The following is a 6,561-nucleotide window of genomic DNA, read 5'->3' on the forward strand; positions in this document are numbered from 1 at the left end:
TTTACCCTAATAAAAACTTGATTTTGAACTTAATCCAATGGACAATATTTATACATTGTTTATCAAATTATTATTTTTAAAATATACAATTAATCCTTATACTTTGATAGAATTTACGACTTAATACCTATACTTTAAAAGTTAAAAAGCTATTCCATATAATATGTTTATTATCATTATATGAGGTGGCGTATGAATGACTCTAGGTGGTAACAACATATTTTTGACTTTTTTTCCTAGTCAATATGCTTATGCAACCCTTTATGTACATGTATTATAGGTTAAACTCTACTCTCAATCCTTGTACTTTTTATATATTTAAAATTAATCCCTTTACTCTTTTGATTTAATAATTAAAGTTTAATTGATAACACCATAAAAAAACTCGACTTTCACTTCATTCTCTAAAATAATACTAAAGAACAATGAATCGAATCGAAAACTTTACGACCTCAAACTCAATATTTTTATTTACTTATTTGTTTTTTCATTTGTGTGACTAAAATTTTAATTTTAAAATTGCACATAATCTAATTTTACTAGAAAATACTGTGGAAGTGTTTGCTTTCCATAAAATGATGTTATTAAATTGACCAATTTCTATTAAATATATACTATTTTTTTTCATTTAACCATTACATCATGTTTGAAAGAAAACTTGGGCTTTCTTTAGAACAAAAAATTATGATGAAAATATTGGAGAATATAAAAGAATATTCAAAGTTGTCATTCAATTTTATTTATGTAATTAAATTCCAGATTAAGGGTGGGTTTTGGGACGGCGGTGCGGTGCGTTTAACTTACTTTTTTCTCACGCTACAGTATCACTATAGTATTTTTTTAACTCATAAATAGGAAGATATTGTGCTTCAACGCACTTGAACCCACATATTCCTGCATTGACAACAATACCCATACTAATCGAGTTAAGACTCAATTGATATGTTAGTTACAAATTTTTAACTTCTTTTAATAATAAATATTTGGTTTGGTAATGTGAAATTAATATAACATAAAGGTTAAATAGAATTTTAAGGCAAAAGAGGAGCTAAAATACCAAATAAAATTAGGTTTTTAGACACATTTATTCTCATTATAATGTTGATGTGAATTTTAAAAATGATTAACGTCAGTAAAATTTTCTGTTAAATTCAAGTTTATTATAATATCATTTTATTATTATATGACTATCAAATGAGTATTTTTTAAATTTCAATATGTTATATTAGAAAATTTAATAGAAGAATTTTAACGAGGTTAATAATTAGTTCTAAATTTTATAATTGAAAAAGTAAAAAGACTAAATTCCTAAAAGAATTTTTTTGAGTTAATCTAAACTAGAGGTGTTCATGAGTCAGGTCAAGTGGGTTTGGGTCAAGCTCATGCAAGGTATCTAAGCTAATTTTTTGAGCTCGAACCTAGCCCAACTCAAAAAGTGGGCTTACTTTTTTTGCCCAAGCCCAAGCCAATTTAAGAAAGGTAAACCCATGCCCGATCCGGCTCGCCCATATTTGATTTTTTTAATATTAGTATTTATTTAAGAAACAATTTTTTTAAAAATATAATACACTAAATGCACTATAAAACGTTAAAATAAAAGTTTTCTAACAAATACAAAAGTATTTATATTAAAAAATACTACCATAAATATAATAAATATTTTATTGTATTAAATATAATTTTAAAATTTTATATTTTAGGTTGGGTAAATTTTTTAGGTTTTGGATAATGAGTTTAATTATTATTGAGTTAGTGATTTAATATAAACATATATAATTAATATAATATCTTTTATAACATAATATATTCAGGCTGAGCCGTGCTAAGCTTGAGGTAAAAAAATCTTGCCCAAGGCTCGACCTGTATAGAAACGAGCCTTAAATTTTTTGAACATCGTTTTTTGTCGAATCTCCCATTTTTCGGGCAGGCCTGGACGGGTGACCTTACCAATAAACATGTCTAATCTAGGCTTGACTACTTGAGTAAGTATGAAATGTGTTAGTACCATATATAGACTTGACTCAAACATAACCGACCCTAGATACCTCTAGTGTTAATTATTTGGATTCACTAATGATATTATAGAAGTAAGAAGCTCAAATTATACCAAATTAAAGCACTAACAATTAAAGGCTAAATCTCAAATTAAACATAATAAAAGCTTCCCTAAAAAAAAAAAGAAAGGGACCAAGACCTCAATTTGACCCTTTTCTTCTAATGAGATTGATTAAAAACTTACCATTTTAAACACAATATCTTTTGGATGCTTTTGATGTATTTATAAGCTATTAATAATATCAATAATTGCTAGTAAGAATTCAAATTTAAATATTAAAGATATTGTTGTGAGAAATAATCATAAACTCGTAAACTATAAAATTAAAATTAAAAAAAAAAAGAGGGTAAAGTGTATCCAATAAGGTTGAATATTGGTGTGCATCAAATCCTCCAAATTAAGTTCTACGATACCATTGATGAAGAAGCTGACTAGCTGCGGCATTGCAATTGGCTTCAATAATAATTCACCCCGTTAATGCCAAGGGATCTTTTATATCTTGATAGTGATTCTTTTTCATATGCTATGTTTGGATGTATGGTTTGGTCCCACTCGATTCGAATTGAACTTAAAAAAAAAATAAAATTGTGTCGATATAGTTCAACTTGAATTCAATTTAAATAATATAAAATATTTTTAAATTTAAATTTAATTATAAAATATATAATTTTTAATATAAAATATATTTTAATGTTTTATTAATTTTGAATAATGAAACGGATAACATCAACCTAACTTGAAAACAAATCTAAGGTTAAAAACTTTTAAAACCTTGTTATGATTCGATTCAACCCGTCCGACGAAGTTCAAGAAACTTGAATAGATTTCACCACTCCCTTGTATATTATATAATAATTTGACATCATTAGGCAACTTAAATAGAATACCCCACTGCCTCATATATATATATATATAAATAAAGAGTTAATTGCACTAGGCATCCTTAACCTATGGTCTTAATTCTAAATTGGTCTTTAAACTTCAAAATATTATAATTACAGCCTTAGATTATCAATGTTATATCAATCAGATTCTTTCATTATTAAAACATTTAATTTAGCGGTTAAATAACACCTAAAATCTTAGGTAGCTAAAATTAAAATTAAAATTCAAAGAGAAATAGAACGTTATTGTATAACGTTTAAAAGTAAAAACTGAACAAAAGAATAAAGAGTGGATTATAAAACTTATGTATAAGCTTTGAAAACCTCAAAATTAAAATTTTTAAAATATCCATTTTTTTTAAATTTTTATTTTAAATTATTGTTTTATCTCAATCAATTGATTACAAGGAAAATGGAGTAATAAAAACTCCCGCCTCATGTCTGATCGACAGAGTTGCAAAAAATAGTAGTACAGCCTACAAAGAAACATAACAACAAGCAGACTGCACTAATACAAATCACCAAGAAACAACAAATTACTAATAAGCTTTAAAAAAGTGATTCCCGAATAGTCCAATGTTTGCCAATGAATTAGCCATACCATTCTTCTGACCATTTGTGACCACAAACTTTATCTCCACCAAATGCCGTAATCCTCCTTTAATATCCGCAAATAATTTTCTTACCGACCATGGTCGTAAACGTCTATACTTCAGCCAATCAGAAACACTACTCAATTCAAACTCTACAATTAGGAGAACATTTACCTTCCACATCTAATCAATAAAAATCTCCGTTGCAACTTTAATAGCCATTGCTACCGCTTGCTCCACTCCACATGCACCACATTTACTAGAAAAAAGAGCCGAGACCACTCCCTTTTCATCCCTCAACACCCCTCCAAAGCCTGCAACCTCCTCCACAACTACTCTAGCCACGTTAAATTTCAACCAACTCGTAGGAGGAGGATCCCAAACACAATCCCTATCCCTCCCCAATTTTCTACCCGATCTGTAATTTAACAGTTAAATTAACGATTTTAATAACGAAATGACCTAATTGATATAAGATATGATAATTTAACATCACTAAGCAACTTAAATAGAATACCCCACTCCCTTTTATATATATATATATATATATATATATATGCTTCATTGACTTCTGCATCGACTAAATAAATCCACTCTTTGGTGTGGAACTTCCTAATTATAGCTAATACTAATATCTCTCTCAATTTCATCATTTTCTAACTTTCCAAATCAAAATTTTCATGATATAATACGATGATCCCACTAAACCTTGCCTCATTTGGTGGGGTTCCATCCATCATCAAATATTAAAATATTATATCGATATTGGTTAATACGTATTGGTATAAATCGATATTAATCAAAATTGATCAAAACATATTGCTATAATCAATACCGATCAAAATTTACATCGAAACAAAAATTATAATTTATTGTTCCAATTTACCATTGAAACACATTTCCAGTTGGTACAAAATTGACTTTCTCGATAAATTCTCTTTAATATTGATCCACATAAGCCCTTCCCTAATCCCTCGTCTATATAAGACTGAAGTTCTCTTCACAATATCATTAACCCGATCCTTATATTTCATTCTCTCAACTATAGGGTAAGTAATTTTGATTAAATTTATAAATAACTTTGATATCTTTTGCTCCAAAGTTTTGATTAATTTGATTTATTGTAGAATGGGTGAAAAAATGAGGTTTCTGGTTCTTGTTTTGGCAATATCAATGCTGGTGGCGAGATCTTGCTCGGCTGCAAATAAGCTGAAGCTCGAAGATGCCGCCATCGTTAATGGCCGTCGGTTGCTTGATGACAGTTCAGAAAAACACGACTCTCCGCCGAGCAGTGTCGACAACCACCATTACATTAAAAGGAAGGATTTCGGCAAATATGAGAATGGGGGAGATGGACGTGGGTAAATTAATTAATGACAACATAAATAATTATCGATTGTTAATAAATAATAATTTTACTCTATGTTTAATATATTATAAATAATCGGCTTATGTATTGTAGTGTGTTCCTTTGTACGATTGTTTCTGGTTTTAGTGTTTTATATATATAAATATATGTTGTTGTTATGTGTATGAACGATATAAAGATAATTTGCATGCATGCATGGCCAGCTCCATTGCATGTTCCTTTGTAAGATTGTTTCTGGTTTTAGTGTTATATATATATATATATATATATATATACACATATATATATGTTGTTATGTGTATGAACGATATAAAGATAATTTGCATGCTTGCATGGCCAGCTCCATTGCATGAGAAAAATTATTTTATGGTAAAACTCCATTAAACCCCGCCTTTCAGGGCAGAGCAAAGAAACTGAGGAACTAAAAAAAGAAAAATCGGTTTTAATCGATAAATTCGGTTTGGTTCAATCCAAATTTTGTATTTTTAATTTGATTTCGGGTTAGTGTTATCACCAAAACTGTACAATTTAGTTTGGATTCGATTTTTCCACATAAAACTCGTTTTATCTAAATCAAACTAAATGAAAACAAATATATATTTAAAGGAATAATCCTAAATAGAATAATAAATTGACCATTTCAATATGTATATGGACTAATTCATTTAACCCTATTATTATTATTATTATTATTATTATTATTATTATTATTATTATTATTGTTATTATTATTAACAACAACAATAACTAGATAAGATCATGCAAAAGATAAAGTTATTTCATAAAAAAAGCTATAAAGTAGTTTTATATTAGAGTAAGTGAACCATTTCTCAAATATAATAATAGTTATACTATATGTCGATAATGACCGTTGGAATGATCGCAAAGTAATAAAAAAAAATAAGATCACATAGATTTTACGTGAAAACGCTTATCAGGAAAATTCACGGGCAGAGGAGGAGAAATTCACTTATGTTTTAAAAACAACAATACAAAAGGTTTTCGACCACATACATTTTAAGGATTAAACATTCCTATTATAATCAATGTCTAATAGAAGAAGTATAGTCCTATACAGAATATTCAACTTGTGCAGCATGGTCCGTTTTATTAGTAACCCTCGTCCTTCTCCCCCACAGGTTCCCTATTTTGCCTCTCTATTTTATTTTTTTTAACAAGTGAGTTGCACATCGAACTTTTCAGGCCAGATCAAACGGGACTCGAGTCACACAACTCTAACAATAATTATAATTTTAAGAAAATAGTTTATTAAACTCTATAATATTTTATTTATAAAAGAAAACAACTTTTCACAATTATTATGTTTGATAATTATGAATTTAATCAATTATATGACATATTATAATCACTCGATTATAACTAATTAAACTAACTAAAATAATAACACATAAAAACATTAGGTATCTTGATGATTTATGTATTAGCTTTCTTTTAATAAACTTTGAATTATTTATCAACTTAATAGCTTAACTTAAAATGTCTTTTAAATAATCTTATTGATGAATATTATGGTATTAATTTAATTATTTAATTCACTTTATAAGCGTATAAATGAATCTAGAGTATGTATTATGATTATTGTGAAAAAAATCAGAAATTGCAATATTAGATTTTTTGGAATCCAATTGAATTTGGTAA

The 6,561-nt window shown here is 27.8% G+C and overlaps 1 long non-coding RNA gene across 1 annotated transcript; it reads left to right on the forward strand.

Moving 5' to 3' along the window:
* The first annotated feature begins 4,497 nt into the window (after positions 1-4,497).
* LOC128286863 (uncharacterized) lies at positions 4,498-5,128 on the forward strand. The gene is made up of 2 exons (XR_008277522.1): positions 4,498-4,582; positions 4,661-5,128. It is a non-coding gene; the product is annotated as an uncharacterized LOC128286863 (long non-coding RNA).
* The last annotated feature ends 1,433 nt before the right edge of the window (positions 5,129-6,561 follow it).

The sequence above is a fragment of the Gossypium arboreum genome, chromosome 13 (assembly GCF_025698485.1).
Source record: "Gossypium arboreum isolate Shixiya-1 chromosome 13, ASM2569848v2, whole genome shotgun sequence".
NCBI lineage: Eukaryota > Viridiplantae > Streptophyta > Magnoliopsida > Malvales > Malvaceae > Gossypium > Gossypium arboreum.